The sequence below is a fragment of the Rhinolophus ferrumequinum genome, chromosome 23 (genome assembly GCF_004115265.2).
Source record: "Rhinolophus ferrumequinum isolate MPI-CBG mRhiFer1 chromosome 23, mRhiFer1_v1.p, whole genome shotgun sequence".
NCBI classification, from domain to species: Eukaryota; Metazoa; Chordata; class Mammalia; order Chiroptera; family Rhinolophidae; genus Rhinolophus; species Rhinolophus ferrumequinum.
The window spans coordinates 6,926,106-6,948,166 of NC_046306.1; the positions used below are offsets into that span (position 1 = coordinate 6,926,106).

A 22,061-nucleotide genomic window follows, 5' to 3' on the forward strand; every position below is an offset into this window, starting at 1 on the left:
AACCACAGATGGCTACAGTTTCATCTGGCCATTACAGATGGCCAAATGAATTAAATATACAGGGGTTATCAGGAGAGCTAAACACCATGATTGGATAAATTGGATGTGTTCTTAAGACTGGCACATAGCAGGGGCTCAATAAATTGTAGTATTTTTTGCTTTTCTTATCCTTATTATCTCTTCTTACTGTTACTATTATTGTTATTGTTGTAAAAGTAACCTGACGTTGTGGACACACTTAAATATCTGAGTGATTTCAGCAAAGGGGACTATTGTCATTATTATTTTAGGAGTATTCTTGGTTTTATCAGTCTGTTAAATAAGCCTCTTAATATCCGAGCCAGGTCATACTCCTCTGCTCAGACCATTCAGGGGTTCTCGGGTTCATTCAGAGTAAAATACAAATCCAGTCTTTACCATCCTCCAACAACCCCAAGCAATCAATACGTACGTCCGCCACAAGTATTTTCTGACTTGTTTCCACTTCTTACTCCGAACCAACCACAGTGCCATGCTGGCTTCCTCGAGGCACTGGGTACACTGCTTTGAGGTCTTTGCATGCCAGGTCCTTAGTTAGCATGGACTGTCCTTTCCCCAGAACTCTGCGTGGCTCACACTGTCACCCCTTCAGATCTTCACTCAGTTGACCTCAGCTGTGGAGTCTTCCTGGACCAGCCTATTTAACATCACTCTTACCTGCCCCCTCCACTCTCTGGCTCCTTTGCCCCCTCTTATTTTTTTTTTCTGTAGCGTTTATCACTTAATACACTATCATATTAAATGTTAAATCCACAAGGACAGGCATTTTGATAGGTTTAGTTTCCTGCTGCATCCCCAGCACCTAGTACAGTGGCTGGTACAGAGTACGTGCTCAGTAAATATTTATTGAGTGAGAAAGTGTATGAATGAGTGAATAAAAGAATCTAGGGGGCGTATTTACCTAATTAAATAGAACAGCTAAATACTGGGACACTTTCTGTCTGCCCGCCATGTTCCATGACAGGGAGGAAATTGACCCTTCCCTTTTGAGGGGCCTGCCATCTAGTCAGGTGGTAAGACAAACACACAGCAAATGTCATAATGGAGGCACTGAACAAAGGGTGATTGAATAAAGAGAGTGGTGGCATTTCGAGTGGGCCTTGGGGGATGGGTGGGATGGATGCAGACTAATTTTTGCATATACTTGGCACGTGCTTTGGGGAGATTCAAAGTCAGGCTGGGTCAGACAGCAGGCACACAGCAAGGAGATGGGTAAGCAGACCACGGTTTATCAAATGTTTATCAAAAAGCAGTATATGGAAAACCTAAACATTTTATTCCCCATGTTTTATTCCTCAGGGCATTGAACACAGTTTGGACTTCTTTGCTAATAGGCCACTCAGTTTTAGCTATACTGGTACAATATGAATATGTTTTAATATATGTAAAAAGATCAAAATATTTAGCCACCACCAAACTGTCCTGGGTCCTTGCCAACACTTGAGAATTAACCACTTTTGGCATGGGCCTTCCTAACTTTCACGTATTTGCATATATATTTCTTTCTTATTTATTTATTTAGATATAAGCAACATAGAACATTATATTAGATTCAGGTGCACAACATAATTTTTCAGTATTTGTATATATTGTGAAACGATCAGCATACATATTTTTTATGACCAATGTGTGTGTATATCCAGACATAGGTATATATAACATGCATAATATATGTATATACACATACATACAGAAGATGCCAAAAAAAAATGTACACACATTTTAAGAAAGGAAAAAAACTGTATTAAACTTTTACCGATAACAAAAGATGAATACAAGTCATGTGTATACATTTTCTTGGCATCCCGGTATTTTACACATATACATAAATTTCCTTTAGAAAATATATCATAGTGTGTGTGTGTGTAAACAAAAACAGCATACCTTTTTGCAGCTTGATTCTTTTATTTCTTACTCCACAGTGTCTTGGTGATTTAGCCACCCAAATATATGTGACACTACTTCATGCTTTCCAACTGCTGCCTATATTCTTAAATTGGGATATAGCATAGTTTATGTGGCCATTTTCCTTCTGATGGACATGCAGGTTCTAATTTTTCACTATTATAGACAATGCTGCAGTGAATATCCTTGTGTGTGCTTCTTTATTTACCTGAGTATTACTATAGGGTAGGCACTGTATGTTTATTTACTTATGTTTTGATTTGTTTAATGTCTGTTTCTCCTAGTAACATGTAAGCTCCACGAGGGCAAAAATACAATTTGTTTTGTACCTCACTCTTTAATTACTACCTAGCCGAGTGCCTGGGACAAAGGAGTCGTCCATAAATATTTATGGAATGAATCCAGCTGAAAGGTTGGCTGGGGCCATGGTGCGATTTTGCATCCTTAGAGAGAGAACGATGACTTATTTTGGTAAAATCTGAGACTTTTGCACAGGGCAGTATAGCAGGATGGTTATTAATGGGGTTTAGCAAAAAGTATTCTGGGCTAGGAAGGGGACAGTTTCAGGAGCAGAGGTTATGAGATCATTACACAGATCAGAAGGCAACAAGAAACAAGGACAGTGGGAATAGAAAGGAAAGGGTGTGTTTGAGAGATATTGGGATGATAGGATCTGTAAGATTTACTAACTGATTAGCTCTGAGGGGCCATGTAAAGGCAGGTATGACTTGGTCTTGGACATTTTCATTTTATAAACATTTATTGCTTCCCAGCTCCATGCAAAAAGCACTCTGGTAACTGCTGTTGGGACATGAATTTGCATGACCTTTCTTCCCTGCTTTCAAAGGAGAGTTGCAGTCTATTGGGGAAGATGGACAAGTACACAGGGACACCAGGAATGCAAGGGAATGACTGAGGTGGGAGGGGATTAGCCCTGGGGCAGCCAAGTGAACTCTAGCTATTCCAGAAATGGGGAGGAGGGGAGGAAGGCTAGGGTGAGGATGTTTCACCCTTGCCCTGAAGCCACACACAGCTGACTGGTGAATATTTAGGAAATAGGGTGTCTAGAAATGTACATCAGTGTAGATTTTTAGAAGTGAGGAAACTTAGGTTGGTGACAGCTGAGGTTTGACCTCGGGTTCAAATGGCCCATTGACTTCAGTGTAGTCTGGAAGGTAGGGACAGGAAAGGGTTATCCCTGTGACCTCAGGCAGGCCACTTAATCATCCTGAGCCTTAGTTTCTTCTTTTTAAAGAAAAGGCAGTAACAACTAACTAACCGGGTGAAGACTGATAAGATTACAAAGGCAGGGCCAGCCCGGTGGCACAGGTGGTTGGAGCACCGTGCTCCTAATGCCGAGGTCGCTGGTTCGATTCCCACACGGACCAGCGAGCTGCACCCTCTACAGCTAAGATTGAGAAGAACAGCTCTCCCTGGAGCTGGGCTGCCGTGAGCGGCCATGAGCTGCTGAGTGCTGCCGCGGGCTACCGTGTGCCACCATGAGTGGCCAATGGCCATCGTGAGCTGCCGGCAGCCAGCGTGAGCAGCTGTGGGGTGCGGTGTGCTGCCGTGGGCTACCGTATGATGCCAGGAGCAGCCGGCAGCCAGCGTGAGTGGCCGGCAGACAGTGTGAGTGGCCGGCAGCCGGCGAGAGCTGCTGTGAGTGGCTGACCCATGACTGGTGACCGACTGCCTCAGCCGGGGGGAGCGCAAGGCTCATAATACCAGCATGGGCCAGGGAGCTGTGTCCTGCACAACTAGACGGAGAAACAATGGCTAGAACCGGAGTGGGGTGGGAGGGAGGCGGAGGAAGGGGGAAAGAAAAAAAAAAAAGATTACAAGGGCAACTTCGAGTCTGCCATGTCTTTGTTTAGCTGGGATGAGACCTTTGTGGAGATACTTTTGAAGTTCAATAGTTCTTTTGGTTTTACTTCCATTTCCTTTTGGTGGCTTCCCGGTGTCCTTGGAGTAAAATCCTTCGCTGGGTCCACCAGATCCTGCCAGCCATGTTATCAGAAATTCTGTTTTCATCCTAAGAGACACTGGGAGTTTCAGGCAGGGCCATGATGTAATCAGATAGGACTTTTGAAAAGATCAATGTGACAGATATGTGATTGTCTGCATTTCTGCTGGAATGGTACAGCTGTAAACATGGAATGCATGTTCCTTACAGTTATATCCCTGGCATGCGGGGAAAAAAATGTCGGTATACAACATAGTAGGTGTGTGTGTTAATGGTTGAATGTATACTTAACCTCTTCGCATTTAAAGCAAGACTAAAAATAGCCATTTGGTTGTGTTACTAGGAGAATGTAAAGAGATAATGGATGTAAAGTGCCTGGCACATAGTATCCATTTACTCATTTTTCATCTGGTGTGAATGAGCACCTACTACGTGCTAGACACGGTTCAAGCCCTGGGGATGCACCACGAGGTGTGGGGGTGAGGCTTTGCCAGTGTCTGCACAGGAAAGGAGTCCATTGTGCTGACGGTTAGGGAGGGGAAAAGAGGGAGACAGGAGCTGAGGTTGGAGAATGGGCTCTGAGGGAGGCCGTATACCTGTGGAGAAGCTATGGGCCCTAGAGGCAGGTGCTGGATTTAGTTTCCTAACTCAGCCGCTCGTTACCAGTGGGCGTTGGGAAAGTCCCTTAATCTCTGCCAGGTTCTTCATCTATAAAAATGGAAAACTATAGACCCTACCTCACAGGATCCTTAAAAGGATTAAATGAGTTACAGAGTAAAAAGCATACACTGAGAATGCAGTGAATGTTAGAGCTTATCAGCTAGCCTTTCAGCTTGCTGGTCCTGCTTTTGGTATAGAATTGTTTTGAAATATCAGTGCTACAGTCCACCCAACCCTTCCCAAGACAGAGCAGTGCAGCAGAAGGCACTGCCGGGTGTGAGTTTGGACAAGTTCCTGCTCTTGGTGGAGCTAACCAGTCTGATTCAGACCAGAAAATAAAATTCTAAACCAACCAACTATACAGACAACTTAACAGGCCATTTATATCACCCAAAAGGGAGAGCCGGAAGGAAAAGGAGAAAAGTGAGGTCAGAGACTCTGAAAGTTCTTCCTAGCAAATGCGGTATGGCTGGGGTTCCAAGTCTAATGTAAATGTCATCAGGGGAGCTGAGAGGAGAGATCCAGGTGTATTCAGAATGGGTCCTACACAGAGCCCTTTGTGGAGTTGATACGCAGTTCAGTTGACCCTCGAACAACCCAGGGCTTGGGTCACCCACTCCTATGCAGTCGAAATTGTGTAGGTAACTTTTGATTCTCCCAATACTTACCTGCTAATTGCTTACTATTGACCAGAAGCCTTACTGACAACGTGTACAGTTGATTAACATGTATTCTGTGAGTTATAAGTATAATATTATATACTATATTCTTACAACAAAGCGAGAGAAAAATGTTAAGAAAATCATGAAATAGATTTTACAGTGCTGTACATATTTGAAAAAATATTCCTGTACAGGTAGACACGTGCAGCGCAAACCTGTGTTGTTCAAGGGTCAGCTGTATTCCCATCAAGAGTCATCACAAAAACAACCCTTTGGGGTGGCCGGTTAGCTCAGTTGGTTAGAGCATGGTGCTGTTAACACCAACGTTGCCTGTTCAATCCCCGCATGGGCCACTGTGAGCTGCGCCCTCCTTAAAAAATAAAAAATAAAAGACCGAGTAGAGGTTATAATCCCCATGAGGAAACTGAGCCAAGACCCCAGTGACTGGCCTTGAAGACCCACATTTCAATTCCCTTCCCACTGGAACTCACTGCGGCTGAGTTCTATGTATTATTATTCATTTCTATATTCATTTGTTTTGAACACGTTTATAGATCACTGCTCTAGGCAGATATCATGCTACGACTTGGAGGGACCATGGAGAAAAGACGGTGTCATCTATTTTTATAGAGTTGAGAGTCTAATAGGAGGAAGGCAGGAGGAACAAATAATTACTACAGTATAATGTGTAGTGAGTATAACTGCATGGGTTTGAGCTCTAGGGGAACCTGGCAGGGGTGCATGATCTAATGTCCGTGGCTCACCCATCTCTCCACCCACTCTTTCTTCTCTATCAACATTCACTTCCTGTAGTCTCGTACAATTCCATGATATTGCATACCCATTAGTGGTGAAGAATTGCAGAAGGTCAGAGTGAAATCTAGAATTCATTACTGGATCTCTAAATGGAGATGAAGTAGACAGTTGGAAATACTCATATGTTTTGGGAGTCGAGGGGAAAGCTCTGGGTGAGAAATATATGAATTTAGGAGCCTTACAGATGGTGTTTTGAGCTACTGAATTGGCTGAAACCTCCTAGGGAATAAATAAGAAACAGAAGGTGCCAGCACTGGGCCCTGGGGCACTTTAAAGTCTGGAAATCAGGGAGAGGAGAATCAGCCAAGGGGACCAGGAAGGAGCAGCCAGTGAGGACTAAGGGAAATTAGCAGAACCTAATGTCCCAAATGAAGGGAAAAGGAAGAGGAAGGGATTGAGTTTTCAAGAGCTTGTTGATGAGGTAAATAAAATGGGGACGGAGAACTGTCCATCTGACATCCTCCTGCAATTAGAGTCAACCAGCAGTTCTTGCACTGTCTTTCCAAGGTCTGGCCTTACTTCCCTGCGTTCCCGCCTTCACCTGCTGGGCCCCAGGTGCAATGGCCTCTTTGTACTTGTTCTATCTCCAAGTCAGCCTCCCTTCAGCCCCGAGTCCTCCCACCTTCATCCTCCAACCTGCTACCCGACTTCCTGGAGGTCACTGCACCTCAGGGATCCCCCATCTAAAACAGCAAGCATCTGACCCTCCCCAGTGACCTTATATAGCAAATATAACTATCTCTGTGTTGTCTGTCTCCCTCTAGAAGGTAAGTTCCAAAGAAGGCAAGGATTTCATCTGTTGCTTACTATAAGCTCTATCGCCTGTATTAAGAACCCCCTCCCCACCGTGACTCTGGGATGACAACTTTACAGTGTGCGTCATTGAATTCTCCAAAGGGTCTTAGATGAAAACAAATATTTATTATTTACATAATTATGTATATTTCCTTTTCCAGTTTTATTGAGATATCATTGACATGATGCTGCATCAAAGGTGTGCAACATAATTCGATGTACATATATATTGTATAATGATCACAATAAGTTTGTTTAACACCTGCCATGTCATAGTTACAATTTTTTTCTGTATGATGAGAACTTTTAAGTAGTTATTCTTCTTTCTCCTCTTCCTCTTTTTCATCATCATCATCATCATCACTCCAGTTTTGTGGATGAGGAAACAAATACAAAGAGATTAAGTAATATTCTAGAATTAACCTAGCTTTCAGGAGGTGGAACTGGAGTATTTGAGCCCAAGTGATTGGAGAGAAGACAGTCTGACACCTTGTCAGAGAGCACCCCCCCAACTCTGGGTACCCTCTCTACCCCCACCCCCCCAGAAACGGTTTAAATGGGGTTTAAACCATTTTCAGGAGAAACTGAATCTGATTTCTTGAAAGGATGGGAAGGGAGCGCTAGGCAAAGGGAACCCCAAGTCTGAAGGCTCTGAGTCAGAGAGGTCTAATGGCTGAAGCTTAGAACCTTAAGAGAAGGAAGGGTTGGCCAAGACTTGAGGCTGGAGAGTTGGGCAGGGGCCAGATGTACAGGGCTGGTGAGGCAAGCTCGGGAGTTTTGTTCTTTTTTCCTGAGGCAATAGGAAGCCATTAAGCAGGGTGGTGACATGATCTGATTTACACTGTAAAAGACCTCTTGGGCTTCATGGGTGGAGAATGTATTAAGGCAAACCTAGAAAGAAAAGCTTGGAGAGACCTCACTTACACAAATATTTGGAGGAGACAGTGAGAGTTTGTGGTGCTGTGGAGTAGGCCTGTGTTCAAGACGAAGTGGATGAAGTTGAGATATATTAAGATAGAAATTATAGGGTTTGCTGATAGATTAAAGGTGCGTGTGGGGATGGAGATGAAATATAGTTTGGCTTCTGGGTTTTGGCTTGAGTAAGTGGGTGGGTGGAAAATGGTTCCATTTATTTATTTTTTATTTATTTTGTTCTTTAGACTCCACATATAAGTGAGATCATATGGTACTTGTCTTTCTCTGTCTGATTTATGTCACTTAGCATAATACCCTCTAGGTTCATCCACATTGTCACAAATGGTAAGACTTCATTTAAAAAAAAATTATGGCTGGGAATTATTCCATTATATATCTATGTACCACATCTTCATCCCATTGTCTATTGATCGTCTATTACTTCCGTATCTTGGCTATTGTAAATAATGCGGCAGTGAACATAGGGGTGCATATATCTTTTCGAATTAGTGTTTTGGATTTCTTTGGATAAATACCCAGAAGTAATTGCTGGGTCATAAGGTAGTTCTATGTTTAATTTTTGGAGGAAACTCCAAACCGCTTTCCATCGTGGACGCACCAATTTGCAACCCCACCGATTGTGCACAAGGGTTCCCTTTTCTCCACATCCTCGCCAACACTTGTTTGTTGATTTATTGATGATAGCCATTCTGACAGGTGTGAGGTGATATCTCATTGTGGTTTTCATTTGCATTTCTCTGATGATTAGTGCCCTTGACCATCTTTTCATATGTCTGTTGACCATCTGTATGGCCTCCTTGGAGAAATGTCTGTTTAGGTCCTTTGCCCATTTTTTAATTGGATTTTTTTTTTGATGTTGAGTTGTAGATGGTTCCATTTATTGAGATGAGGATAGGAATCAGATTTTAATAAATGTTACTGTCCTCTAACTCTTATCTCCTCTTTCCCAAAATTCCCCACTTGGAATATCAGATGAATGCAAAAAGCTTCAAAGAGGTGCTCTGAAAGTTATATGACACATGTAATTTTTAAAGAGAGTTTACATTTACATTTTGAGCCAGGTCAACCTTGGAAAACCATCCAGAATATCAGAGGGAGACAAAAGTTGTGCTTGCAAAGGGGAAAGGCACTGATCAAACTTGCCAATGGGATGAATACAGTTAAAATAAACACTGTCCCCTGAACGTAATCAAGTTAATTTAATCAGGTCGGGATTGTATCTAAACTTCTATTTAAATTGAACCTTATTGTTGGCCCCTCCCTTTTTGGTTTGCTTGTAAAATCCAGCAATCACATCTCTTTCAGTATTGTTCCCAGCCAGGTGGACTGGCAAACTCAAGCGAGTCCCCAGGTTCCGGACGCTGCCTCCACTTCTGAAAGGTAATTTCTGCCATTTACTTTTATCATCTATTATTATGATGTTTTATAGAGGGTTTAAAATTTTGAGGTGACTTGAGTGAAATCAAGAAACTTAATAGAAAAGAGAAGTGTGGTGTTTCCTGCAAGTTGCTGGTGATCCCTACTTAACTGAGTGTATTGAGTCATGTTAAAAGGGCTGCCCCGGTTTCCTTCTCAAATGTCCTTTGTAGTTTGCAGAAGCTGGCAGGTTTGGCTAACTTTTCCATTCTCTTTTCCTGCTAACTCCTCACTGCAGTTTTTCAGGTTTTCCTGCTCTGAACACTGAATTCTTTTTAAGTCAAATATCTGTGTTGGCTCCATTTCAGCTCCAGCGTTTTCTACACAGTTTCCAAATCGTTTTTCTGTAATAGTTCCACAGTAAAATAAATACTTGCAAAAGAAGAAGATCAAACCGCATTCTGCTCTTCTAATTAAGGCTAAGTCTCAAAAGAAGATTCCAATGAATGTTAAATATAGCAAGTTAGAAGGATTTTTTTGTTTCGTTATTAGGTCTGAGATTGCTGTGGCAGGCAGGATCTGGAGAGAAAACCAGAAGTTAGCTAAAAGAAGAGGTCTCAGATCACTAGGATTAAATCAGAGATAATGGTGCGATTTTTAAAGCGTACACTGGGAAGCATATCTTAAGGAGAGCTGCTCTGTTTGGATAATTGTGAAAAATGAGGTGCAGCTGATGTTTGTCGCATTTAAAAGAGGTGAAGTGGGGCTTTTTCTGCCCTTTCCCCGAGTAACATGTGCAGAGCATCAGCTCACATCTGAAGGGACATTTCTGGTTCCATTCTTTGTGTTGCCTGCCTGTTTGCAGCACCTGACTCCTTTAGAATTAGTCTAGCTAGGGGGGGTGATGGCAAAACAGGATTACTCGTGGGTGGAGCTAAGTACATACAGACCAACGTTCGATTTTTAATTTTCATTTCAAACAATAATAATAGAATTATTAGCTTTTATTACAAAACCAAATGTTCCGGTGTTCTCCTGTTAGTTTTGGAGTTTCCATTTTTAATTGTTTTAACTATATGTGCTTTCCAATACATCTTAGGTATGAGTCTCTACATTCTAAAGGAAGAATGATTCTCAGACAGCTAATTCAGATCACTCACTCTATGTCCATTTAAAAACACAGTATGTGTTTGCAACCCAGCACTCAGTCACTAGCAGAATTTTGCAATGATTTCCCAGTTTTGTTGGCGTGCTTCCAGGAATAAGGTTCTTTGTAATTCTTTGCTCAGACATAAGGATCACATATAAAGTCTTAGCAGATAGATCAGTTAATACAATTATCTTTCAATTTCGAAAGCTACAACATAATAAAATTGTTTTTTTTGGGGGGGAGGAAAGAAACAATAGCTAACACATCTTACGATTACGCTAATAAAGTGGTAGCTTTGTGAGGGGCATAGAGAAAAGCACAGCAGTTTTTGCTCAGAAAATCATTCAGTAGCAACAAGGTCTGAGAGCCAGGAGCTTCATTGTTCTAAGTGAAACGATCATTTGTCAAAACTTTTGATTGTTTCCCTATTCCTACTGAAGAAAAGTTTAGACTTTTCTTTGTGCTCAATTTTGATAGCAGGATTTTTAACTACTATCAGTGCTATTGTGTTTACAGCATTCAGGGTTTCAGAGTTCAAAGGTTATCCATTAACATGTAGAGTGAGGCTACAACTTATGTTAAGACTCAACCTGGTTGCACTAGTTCACGGTTTCTTTGTTTCTGAGCAGTGCTGGAAGTCATTTGTTTTGATAAGTTCAATGAAGCTTCTTGTTTATGAAGAGTATGTCTTTGGACTGTGTATTAGGATGTCACTATTTACAAAACTCTATAAAATATTTTAAAGAAAGGTATTCATCTTCCGGGAGAAAAGGAACCGTACTACTAGAAGTGATCAGTATCAGTGTACTTGAGTGAAAAAAAAAAGAGTTCTGGCCTCAGAATCTACTTCTGGCGCTGCTAATTAATTAAGTGTGAGTAAGTAATTGGTTCACTTCCTTTTTAAAAAAAGACTAACCAGACCATATGTGGGGTTAGTAGTTATATATAAAATGACAGCAAAACATCACACTTGGCAAATTCTTCCCCCTTGCTAAGAAGCTGTTGTCTCTCAAATTCCATTTCCTATTTATGAAGGATTGGATTGCTTACCCGCTGAGCATTTACGTAGTGTTTTTTTGGTCCTGACTTATTAAGTATATACTTTGCCTTTCTTGATGTGTTTTAAGTGTTTACATTTTGGGCACACGGAAAGCCAAAAAAAAAAAAAACTGCGCTAGTTTGTGGTGACTTGCTTAGCTCCGTTTATATTTGCATTCGTTTGCATCTGGGGGCAGAAAACTTAGTGGATCTGATCGTTGCTTCTGTGGTTCCTCCCTGGAGCTTACTTAAAATGGGGGAAATCAGAGTCCTCGGAATCATAACTTCTTGTGTGTGTGTGTATGTGTGTGTGTGTGTGTGTGTGTGTGAGCAAGGAAAAGAACAGGAGGGAAATGCTTTAAATGAGTTGAGCGTGGGGAGGAGAGGAAATGGCTTTTTTTTTTTTCTGGTCCCCGGGTTTAAGCCCGGTTTCATCCACGTGGATTTCTATCAAACCCAAGTGGTTCTTGGAACCTAGGCCAAATTTAGAAATCTCAAGTTATAATAGCGTAAGTCTAGCCTTTTAAGAAAAATAACAATTAAAGGATAGCTTTATGAAGGTACTAATTAAAAAAACATTTTAATCATCTTATCTCATAGATTTTCCTCACACTTGAAGAAAATCTGAAAAAAAATCGTTGTTTTGTCCACAGCTGCCTTTTAACCTACCCAAATGGGTGTTGTAAAGGCTTTTTGTTTGTTGGTAATTCTGGATGACCCAGGAGTTCGGGATACAAGCCCCTCCCCTCGCCTGGGCACACCTTACAAGGGAGGGGGAGGCGGCGAGGCTGAGGCCTGGATGTGCGCCTGCGCGCGGTCTCCGTGGCCCCCTCCCCGCGTACCTGTCACTAGAACCGCCGGGCGCGCGCGGGCCACGTTAAGCCGGACGGCGGGAGGCGGGGGATGTGTGTGTGTGTGTGTGTGTGTGTGTGGGGGGGGGGGGTGAAAGATGCGCGCGTGCGCGGAAATCTCCCGGGCGAGAACAGGGGGTGCGCGTGCTCGTCTGCTCGCTCGCGTCCCAGAGGAGGAGTCCACGGCGGTGGGAGGGGCAGGGGCGCGCCTGCGCGGGTCACGTGGGCGCGGGGCGGGGCCTCGGGGCGGGGCCGCGCGGCCGGTGAAGGCAGGAGGCGGGGCGTTTCCGAGCGGCGGGGCCGAGGGAGGGCGCAACAGCTGCTCCCTGAGCACTTTCTGACCCAACAGTCCCCGTGCGCCGGACGCGCCGCGCCCCGGCGGCTCTAGGGACCCCCCGCGCCTGCACTGTCCCCGCGCGGACGAGTAGGGGGCGCCCGCGCCTTTGCCCCTCGTGCGCACCCCCACCCCGCTCACCTTAGCCCCGCGCCCGAGGTGAGCCCGGCCCCCAAATCTTCGGGGTGGGGGTGGGGGCACTACTTTTGGGGGGTCTTCAAGGTGCGAGGCTCAGAGGAGCCGTGGGGGATGGCTCGCCCCTCGCCCCGTGGCCCCCCGTCTCTTTTGGGGGGCCGGTGCGGGCGCGGAATCCGGGAGGTGTCCGCACAAAAGGCCGAGAGAAACTCCCCGTCGCCTCCCCTCCCTCCTGCCTTCCCCGCCCCCTCCCCTCCTCGCCCGCTCCCTCCTCATTCAAACCTCGGCTCGCTCGTGTGGTGTCAGTTCAGTCCCGGCCGCCGCCGAGCGAGGAAATGGCCGAGGAGCCGGAGCCGCAGGTAAAGGGGGCGCGTCCCCCGCCCGCGCCGGGCCCCAGGGGGCGCCCCGCTTCGCCCCTCCGGCGTACCCCCGAGCCCGACCTCGAGTCTCCAGTGCTCGTTATCTCGCCTCCCTCCCCGGATGATCGCCCCGCCCGCCCCCCCATTCCTACTCTATTCCGCTCCTCTAGGGCGCCCCCTCCCCACCCGGCGAGAAGGTGTCGGGCGAGCCCCCGGTGTATACAGACAGTGTTTTACCATCACACTCACTCTTAAAAATAGTCGAGATGGCTTGGGGGCGGGGGTGTCCCTCTTCTCCGGATCTGGAGCCAAGGGCTGGCCGGAGGGAGCCTGGGGGTTGCGAGCGTGGGTGCGTGGGGGGCTGTTCTTGAAAAGTTGGGTGGCTCCGCGGGGCAGATCTACCGGTTTGCCCACTCGGTGGTGAGGGGCGGGGGCCGGCGCGGGGTCCCCAGCGATGGCCCGGGAGGGGCCGGGGCAAGTTGGAAACAGCCAAAACAATGCGTCCTAACAGGCGTCCCCCGCAAACAATGGCCGGGACCGTCCACACGGGCCGGGCGGAGGGCGCGTCTCCTGGGCCGGGGGAGGGGCTTGGCCTGGCTGCGGACCTCGAAGCGCACCCCATCGAGCCCCCCGGGCGCCCCCAAATCCATCATCCCCCAGAGTCCCGGTCTTCTTCTGCCCATCTCTGAGCAGGCGGTGCACCAGGCTACATTTCCTAGATGTGTGATTGGTTTTTTTTCAATCTCCCCCTTTAATTTTAAAGATTTAAGAAACTTGTAAAATAACCCTTAAACGCTTAAAGAATATCTTTATAACTCAATTCTAGTGGGAGACCCAAAGCCCCAGCTGGAAGCAGAACTAGGAACTCTAAAGGGCAGGAGGGATTGAAATGTTAGCCTAAAAGTGTTTCTTTTTTTTCTAAAAGGGAAGTTTCTGCCGGTAGGCGCTGAGTGGCGAAACCGCGCAGTTTCAGATGTAGAGTCCTCTTCACTCTTGATTTGGCCCCAAAATGCGGGACGGGGAAGGGGAGGGCGCTGCTGGAGGCCCGGGAGGCTGGATTTGGGGCGGCCTGGGCGGTCCTGCCTCCGAGCGGGCGAGATCTGGCCTGCGAGGTGCTCAGGCCGGGTACCTGCGCGCCGGGGAATTTGAGGTCCCGGGTTGGAATCCACATTTTAGGATTCCGGGTAGGGCCACCGAGGACGGGAAGCTGCTTTCTTGGGCGGGTGGGGTGGGCCGGCGGGGAGTTTTCCCGCAAGGTTTAGTTTCAGGGAAAGGAAGGAGCCACCAGTGGCCACTTCTGGGACCCCAGTAGTAGCCTGTTCACACTTGGAGCAGTAGAAACTACCCACCCCTCCAGGAAAAGGATACTCCAACTTCAGAGTTTAAGGCTTTGGTGTGTTCCCCTTTGAAATTCTTTGAGCCTCAGTTTATCTTTCTGAATCAGCCTATAGGGTTTGAAGCGTTGAACATTCCTAAACGTGTATGAAACAAATGGCGGTTGTAGTGGTCCTTTGGCCCGTTTGGGGTCGTGTATTACTGACCACCGTGCATACCGCAGCCTAGCTGGTTTCCTGGTTTTCTAGATCGTTTGCAACCATTAAGCTGTATGTTTTAAGAAGCCTAGGTCTGATTTAGTTCAGGTTGATTCAATTATGTCTTCATCGCTTTTGAGTTGGTTGAATGAGTTGACATGAGATTAAGCTCAACAAAAGAAAGGCAGGGTAACAACAGCTGCCGGCCAGGCCTGGCGACTAGGTAGGGGTCTGAGCAGGCCTTTATCTCCTCTTTTCTATATGTCAAGAAGTTCATTTAAAATGTTTGTTTACTGTACTTTCTCCCCTGGAATGGATGGACTGCCTTGATATCAAGTAAGACTTAAAATACTAAATTTTATCACATTTTGAGAATGAGTAATAGACCTAGAGTTTTGAAAAGCCTTCAGTCTCTGTAGTGACAAGTGCAGAGTAATAACCTAATTGCTTTTTGACTGAAGAATATAACAGTCAAACCACTAGTTTGTGCTTGCTTCGTTAATATGTGCTAAGAACTTGTAAGGCGTGTCCTTAATGTTAGATGACTTTTTCTGAGAAGTCATGTTTATTTTAGATACTATTTTGTTCAGTATTCCAAAGACTGGAGTAGTGTGTGTGTTTTTAATCCCGGTGTTTTAGTCACCCCCCGCCCATTGCTGCCATTTTTAATCAGTTACATAAGTATTAAATTCTAGAAGCAGTGCCTTCTTATTTAAAAATCTAGAAGTCAAGAGCTACAAGACAAATTTATAATGTGTTTGGCTTGTTTGTTAGACTAGGGTTAATCTGATTGTTTGGAATTTTAATTATTTGGTGTGAAGGCTGCTGGTTTAGCTCTGCACATTGATTTGCATGCTGGAGGAGGAAGTAGGGGAGAAGATTATGACTTTCATAGGTGAAGGACACAGAACTTCTTCAGTGTCCAGCTTCTTGCAATCCTTTTATCTTCACAACACCTAACACTTTGCAGTTTGACCTTTGCTGTGTGTCTTTTTTTTTAAGTAACTGCTAGATTGAAGTTTAGCAGTTGTCTTGGGTTCATATTATTCCCTTTCACTTCTTCATTTAAAAAAGGAACTAATACATTACTTAGATAAAATTTGTAGAAAATATTTTCCCCCTTCACCCTGAAGAATCTTATTTAGATAACAGCTTGCCCCCCCCTCGCCCTTCCCCCCTCAGGTATTAGGGGAGGAAGAAGGAGGTGGGAGGGTTTTGACTTTGCCTGTACTTTAAGGTTTAAGGTGGGTGGAGGTAGATTTGCATACTCTTTGTCAGCCTCCATTTTTGGCAGTGGCACTTGGAGGAATGGCAGCCCCACTTTTCCCTTGCAGTGGTCCTTTTAAAGAGGAAATCTGGAAATAAGGCTTAATCATCAAGTCACTTACAAATGGATGAAATAATTAAGGATATAATGGCCTAGCCAGGACAGTCTCTCTCCTTATTTCAGATAAATGCTAATCACTTTTCTCTCTCTTAACAGTGTTGGTGATGAAATGGCATGTTGTCGCCACAGCAGGGTTGCCTTTTTCCAACTCCCGAGCACTCTTAATTCTGAAACGTTTGATGAGTGCCTCAGGGGTCCCAAAAGATGTGCTGTTTTCCCACTTTATACAATTAAAATCTTTTCTCACAGTTGTCACAAACATGATATTGGCTGATAAGAACTTCTGAGTAGTTTTAATGACTCTTGACTGCCTACAATCTGCTACTTAAAAAAAAAAGAGATACGCTTTTATCTGATTCTTCGGACTGGAAGTGATTGGACCTCTTTCATATTTTACATGAAGTTTTGTTTCCATTTGCTTAAAAATTTTTTTCAGTTCACATTGTTCCATCTCATGGGTGCCAGTACGGCCTGTATGCTGTGGTTTTCGAGGTTGCTGGGTATGACTTGTTTTAAATGGTTTATTACTAATTCCCTATTTCAGTTTAATCCCGTGGCAGTATGGTTAATAAGTGAAATGGAAAGGTGATGCCAAAGTTCTGAACAGTGGCTGGGTATTTTTAAGCCTTCAAGTTATACAATAGGAATCAAACATGAGACAGCTGTATACACTGATGAGTGTTCCAAGAGAATAAAACAAATGTAAGGTGATTTTAAATTAAATGACTACAATTGGAGTATATAGAAGAGTTTTTAAATTACTGAGGTATAACAAAATAAAAACCTGGAAGGTATTTACGGAACAGGTATGAAAGGAATCCCAGTCATAATGAAGTATTCCAGATAGTAAAGGGTTTAGTTCCAGCGTGTAAATTAGACCTGGGACAGTGGGAACAGTCTGGATTTTGTACACCCCATCCCCACATTTTGCCAGGAGGGGTGTTGACTAATTTAAATGCATGTGGAAGAAAGAATGACAACACACAGACAACAGGAAATTTCTTAAGTTTGGGTGAGGGGGAGCTTGATCATTTATAACTCCATGGCCTCGTTTTGGGTGCAGCATAACATACTGAATGAAATGCTGCTGCCTTGTAGGAATAAGTGATTTGGATTGTTTTTCTCCAGCCAGTAATACAGTTAGGCCAGTTTGCAGTGGTATGTGGGGCAAAGGATTTTGAAGGGAGACTATGAGGGCAGGGAGAGGACAGGGACCATTCTTTGCTAAAATCTGCGGCTCGTGATGAGCAAGCTCAATTCTTGTATAAATCTGTCTTCCAAATAAATGGAGGGGCAGCCCCTGGCAGCCAGCTGCCACTGCCATTTTATGCCTAACATTGGAATGCTCGTTAAAAAGCTTCACATTTGAACATTTGTTGACTGACTGTTCTTAACATCCCCATTACTTCCTGCCCAGGGTAACAACATAACTGAGTTACTGGAAATTTGGGGCCAGTTTGGTAATTTTATGATAAAGTTGAGAAATAAAATTACTAAACCTGAAAAGACAGCTGAGTTAAGTTGTATGAGAAAATTCGTTTTATTCCTTAGCCTTTGTCCTTAAGCTTTGGCAAAGTTGTTTTCTGTGTCTTCCACATAGAAAAGCTACCCAAGGGGCAGATGCTGCTTTTTTAACAGGTTCTTGTAGTGTTTTGTGTATGGGTGCTCATTATTTTCTAGTGTCAGAAAATCTTTTGAATTTAAAATACAGTTATATGGCCTGGAGATTGAGAGTCTAGGTATGTTTTGTTCTTGAATCTGTATTAGGAGAAATACTTGTTTTTATTTTTCCTACGTGTATCAACTCCGGATAACTTCAAAACAGTTCAGTTATACCAGAAGAGTTTCTTTTTTTTAATCAGTGGATACGTTTGTTGTTGTTCAGCATATAAATCTACTGAACAGTGACTGTATGTGTTAATTGAAAGGAGGCTTTCTTCCTTCATTTTGAAAGCAAACTGGTAATTTGAAAGGGCCAGACATACAAATTTAGTATTTGCTGAACATAGATAGGGAGGGGAATATTTAAATGCTGCTAAAGAAAGCTCTCATGCTTTGACAGGCATTGCCATGTATGTAGTTAGTCTGAAGTTAAGTTGGGTACAGTTAAGAGCACTCACCATTTGGCCCTGTGGAAAAAGAGGTGTAGGTGTGGAGGGTGGTGCTGTGACACAATGGTCACAGTTATTTGTGTATCTATCTATACATGTCTCTCTCTATGCAAGTTATTTGTGTGTCTCCACATTCACTGTTTTCTCTGTAGAGAATTAACACAGGTAAAGAGAGAACAGCTTATTTTTTCAGTTCTCCGAAATCACTCCCTCTCTTTGGAGTTAGTCTAAAATCTTTTCAAAATATTTAAAGTAGTACTGGTAAGGTCATAATAATAGACTCACTGATAGTAGGGCTCGACCTTGCTTCATTAAAAATCTTTTTTTAAAATCCGTTTCCCTTATAGTTCTCTTTCAGGTCAAGATGGAATTTTTAAAAGCCAGTTTACAGACTACAGTATCTGTAATACTGATAATATTGAAACTAAAACTAATATATGGTGCTTTTTAAGTTCATATTAAGGTCCTTTAACTGACCTTACGTGATTTGGAATGATCAGGCATAGGTTTTAATCATGACATTCAAATGTGCTAATATGATTATGTTTTTATTGCACTACTTTGGTCTTTAATTCTATTTAGAAGTGAACACTTATATATACAGTTTCAAGAAAATGACACTGTGTCCTTCCTACAATAGGACCTTCCCAAACTTTGCCTTTGAGCAGTCATCTGCTTTTAAATAGTTTAGGCTGTAATGTTGAATATCAGCTTTGAGTATTTGTATCTTTCTCTTCCACTTAACTTTTAAACATCTTTCCACAGCTATATTAGGCAAGTTGGGTTGACTGACCATTTAGCTCACGGGTGTGACCTTGGTGATTTCCTTGAAATAGTGTTGAAGGATTTAAAGTTACAGGTTTTGATTGCTACTGTAGATTACTAGGTAGAGTTCTCTACTTGTCAGATTCAGAAAAAGTAGTATGTGTAAAATACACAAGGGAAACTTAGAGAAAAACTGTAAGTTTCCTAACTAGATCTTGGAGATAAGTTTACAGTTTCAAGGGTACAAATGAATTGGTCAACAAGTAGCAGTTTGTTCAGGTTAAATGTTTTAATGATTGTTTAGTTGGGCACTTAGGTGGGGGTGTTGCTAGTAGAGTTGCTGGATATAAATAGAATTTTGTGTGTTCTTGCTTGTCTATAAATAGAATTTTGTGTGTTCTTGACAGTTTTTGATGACTTTGAATGCCTTATTGCGCCTACTATGGTGATGAGTATTCCATATGAAGAAATGTTAGAGATAACCTGTTCAGCTCTAGTAGAGCTTTGCTGTCTCTAAAGGTTTATAGTCTGAGCACAAAAAAGAACAATATTGAAAAGTTAACAGCAGCTGTCAGCATGGTGGCATTTACCTCTGTTCTGTTGTCCTTAAGCACAAATTATTGTGCTTTTTATTAAGCATTGTCTAATGTGTGACATTTACTAATTTGCAGAACTGGTAGTGGCAGAATTTGCAGTAGCTTTACTCACAACTGAATTTCTGCTTTAAACAAAAACAGAAGAAATGACCTAAAGAACCATCAGAGTTATATTTCAGGCAGTTATAGCAACATAGTTCCTACTGTTTTTCCAAAGAGTATGTTGTGGTTAATGTTTTAAAAATGTAAGTGATCACAATATAAATTAATACTGGTATTCTCTCATCATGTAAGGTTATACTGAATAAGCTCTTGCCTTAGGTGCCTTGGGGTATATGGCTGCAGGTTAATTGCTGTTACTTACCTGTGTAAAGGTTCAGAAAAAACTTCTTAAACATTGAAAAATATTTTTGCAAAGTGCCTTTCAATAAGCTTAGTGTGTTCAGAATGCCCCCCTTTGCTGTAAACTAAAAGCATTTAGCCTGTAGGTGCTGGGTTAGTGCCCTGCTTCCCCCCCTCCAGTGCTTTGTCGGGACAGTTGACTTGACCAGCAGTGTCATGGGTGTCACATGGCTTCCGTGTGCTCCACGTGGGGAAACGAGGCTCTGGGAAGGCTGTGCGCATGCGCACACACGCTTCACCCCATTGGAAACGGCGATTTGTTGTGGCCAGTAATTGGGCTGGAATGTCTGGTTTTCCTAAGTTCTGTGATTATTAAAGTCTTTATTAGTATAATCACGCTAAAGGTTTTTGTTTAGCAGGTTGGTTTTAAGCGATGTAGATCCTGATTTATAGTTTAAGGAAGTGTTTTGTTTGTGTATAGTTTCTCAGGCAAGGGTTGAAGATGTTTGCCGTCAGAGATTTCCGTAGCACGCCCCCCACTTTTGTTCTGGTGCCTCGATAAGGAAAGTGCCTATATAAACTCAAGGGATGCAGTTTTGCTTGTGTGCTGGCCTTCATGGTACGATTAAGTGATTTTTTTTTTTTAATTACTCTCTTGAAATTGTGGAGCATGATAATTAGATGGCAGCCATAGATAGCCATGTGGAAGTTTTGATGAACATTCCAGTTAATTTCAATGTCAGATCAGTTATGGTTGGTGGTGACTGGCCAGAGATGTATGTGCACACTCATTTCTGCACCTGTACTGATTATGTAGCGTTGGTTGATTTCTTCACCAGGTGTTTGTCCTCAACCCTGTGCCAGGCACCCCTTCTAGGCCCTGGGGGCAGCGGTGAACAAGGTGGACAGGGTCTGTGCCCCTAGGATCTTACTTTACAGGGATGGCCCAGGGTTTTCATCCCTTCTGGGTGAGTAGTACAGATCGCTATGACCCAAGGTAGTCTAGTGCTTGGGACAGTTGGGCAAAGGGAGTGACTCTCAGATTCTGTCTCAGAAGCTTTCCTGGAGGAAGATGTGCTTCAGTTTTCTCAGGAAGGTCATACTCATTAGATCGCAGGCAAGGGCGCCCTGGCCTAGGCTCCCCCCCAGCGTCAGGCCTCCGCCCTGTTCAACCCCTTCCCCCCAAACTGAAGCTCTTCTTTCGCCTGAGATTTTCCCCCCTATTGTGCCTCCTGTACCAGTCCCTCAGGTCTCATGTTAGAAGCTGATGATAACTTACTTAACCCAGATATTTGAACATTTCAGAGGTAAAAATTGAAACTTAAACATCTTCCTAAGGTAGGCATTTCCAGTCTATGCTGTTACCTCAGGTGGGAAATAATAGGATGCACTCACGTCATCTTTCTACTCCAGAGATCGAGGTTGGGGTCTTTTTGGGAAAGATTATTTATAGAAAAGTGGAATTCTCCAAAACTTAAAAATGTCACAGACTAGTCCAATTTCTTGAAAAAAAAAAAAAGTAGCTTTGAGGTTAGACCTGGGGGGCTAACTTTGATTTTGCCAAATTATGATATCTGAAAAAAACCTGAAACCCTCTACTATTTGCCACTGCCATTCTTTCATTTTTTAAAAAAGGGTATTTTGGTACCAAAAAGTAGAAAAGACCTCAAATAAAGGCCAATCTTTATTTAAATTGAAATTAATCTGAACTCACTGCACTGTTCTCTGTTTCTCATTTAGCTGTTGGCCAGTGAAGACAGTTGTCAGAGTTTGGGAACTTCTTTTCCAGAATATGTGCTGTTAATTTCTTTAGTTAAAATATTACTTGGGACACTGGCATTCAGCAAATATTTGTTGAATGAGTAAATGCCTACATAGAAACCTAAATGATCAGTCATATATCCAAACATCGTTTAATATCTTGATTACATAATCATTAAATATTCTTTTGAAGATATCTGTCCATAAATACAGATCTACCCTGCAGAAGCATAGAATTCTGGAACTCTGAGGTGATCCTAGAATTTAACCATCTGCATTAAATTAGGTGCAGATGAGGTAGGTGGCGGCGACAACTGTCAGGTTGTGGCTGGCTTAGTGAGGACTAGAACTCAGGTCTCTGGTGTGTTCTTTTGTATCCCACCAAGCTGGTAGTCAGCCCACGTGTTTATCCTCCATTGTGATTGCAACAAAAGACTAAGAAGTTAAGATAAAACACTTTTCAGTACATGCTTTCTTTACCCTAATCTTTGATCTGAAGTCTTATTTAGAAAAGCTTAATGTTAAAAATCTAGTTTATTCAAAACTAAAGATAACAGGGAATATGAGA

General features: G+C 43.3%; 1 protein-coding gene and 1 non-coding gene across 7 annotated transcripts in view; both read left to right on the plus strand.

Annotated features, from left to right (window-relative positions):
* The window catches only part of ZNF217 (zinc finger protein 217), a 46,816-nt gene that overhangs the window by 11,248 nt on the left and 13,507 nt on the right, over positions 1-22,061 (plus strand). For 2 of the 6 annotated variants that reach the window (XM_033094800.1, XM_033094799.1), the window contains exon 3: positions 9,082-9,156. The exons of 1 other annotated variant lie outside the window; for it this stretch is intronic. The gene's annotated coding sequence lies outside the window, so the exon portion shown is untranslated. Of the gene's footprint in view, positions 1-9,081; positions 9,157-12,519; positions 12,665-12,871; positions 13,000-14,163; positions 14,184-22,061 lie in introns of those variants that run through there. 3 more of the 6 variants (XM_033094801.1, XM_033094798.1, XM_033094803.1) reach the window with 3 other exon arrangements.
* TRNAN-GUU (transfer RNA asparagine (anticodon GUU)) lies at positions 5,509-5,582 on the plus strand. Its single transcript has one exon. It is a non-coding gene; the product is annotated as a tRNA-Asn (tRNA).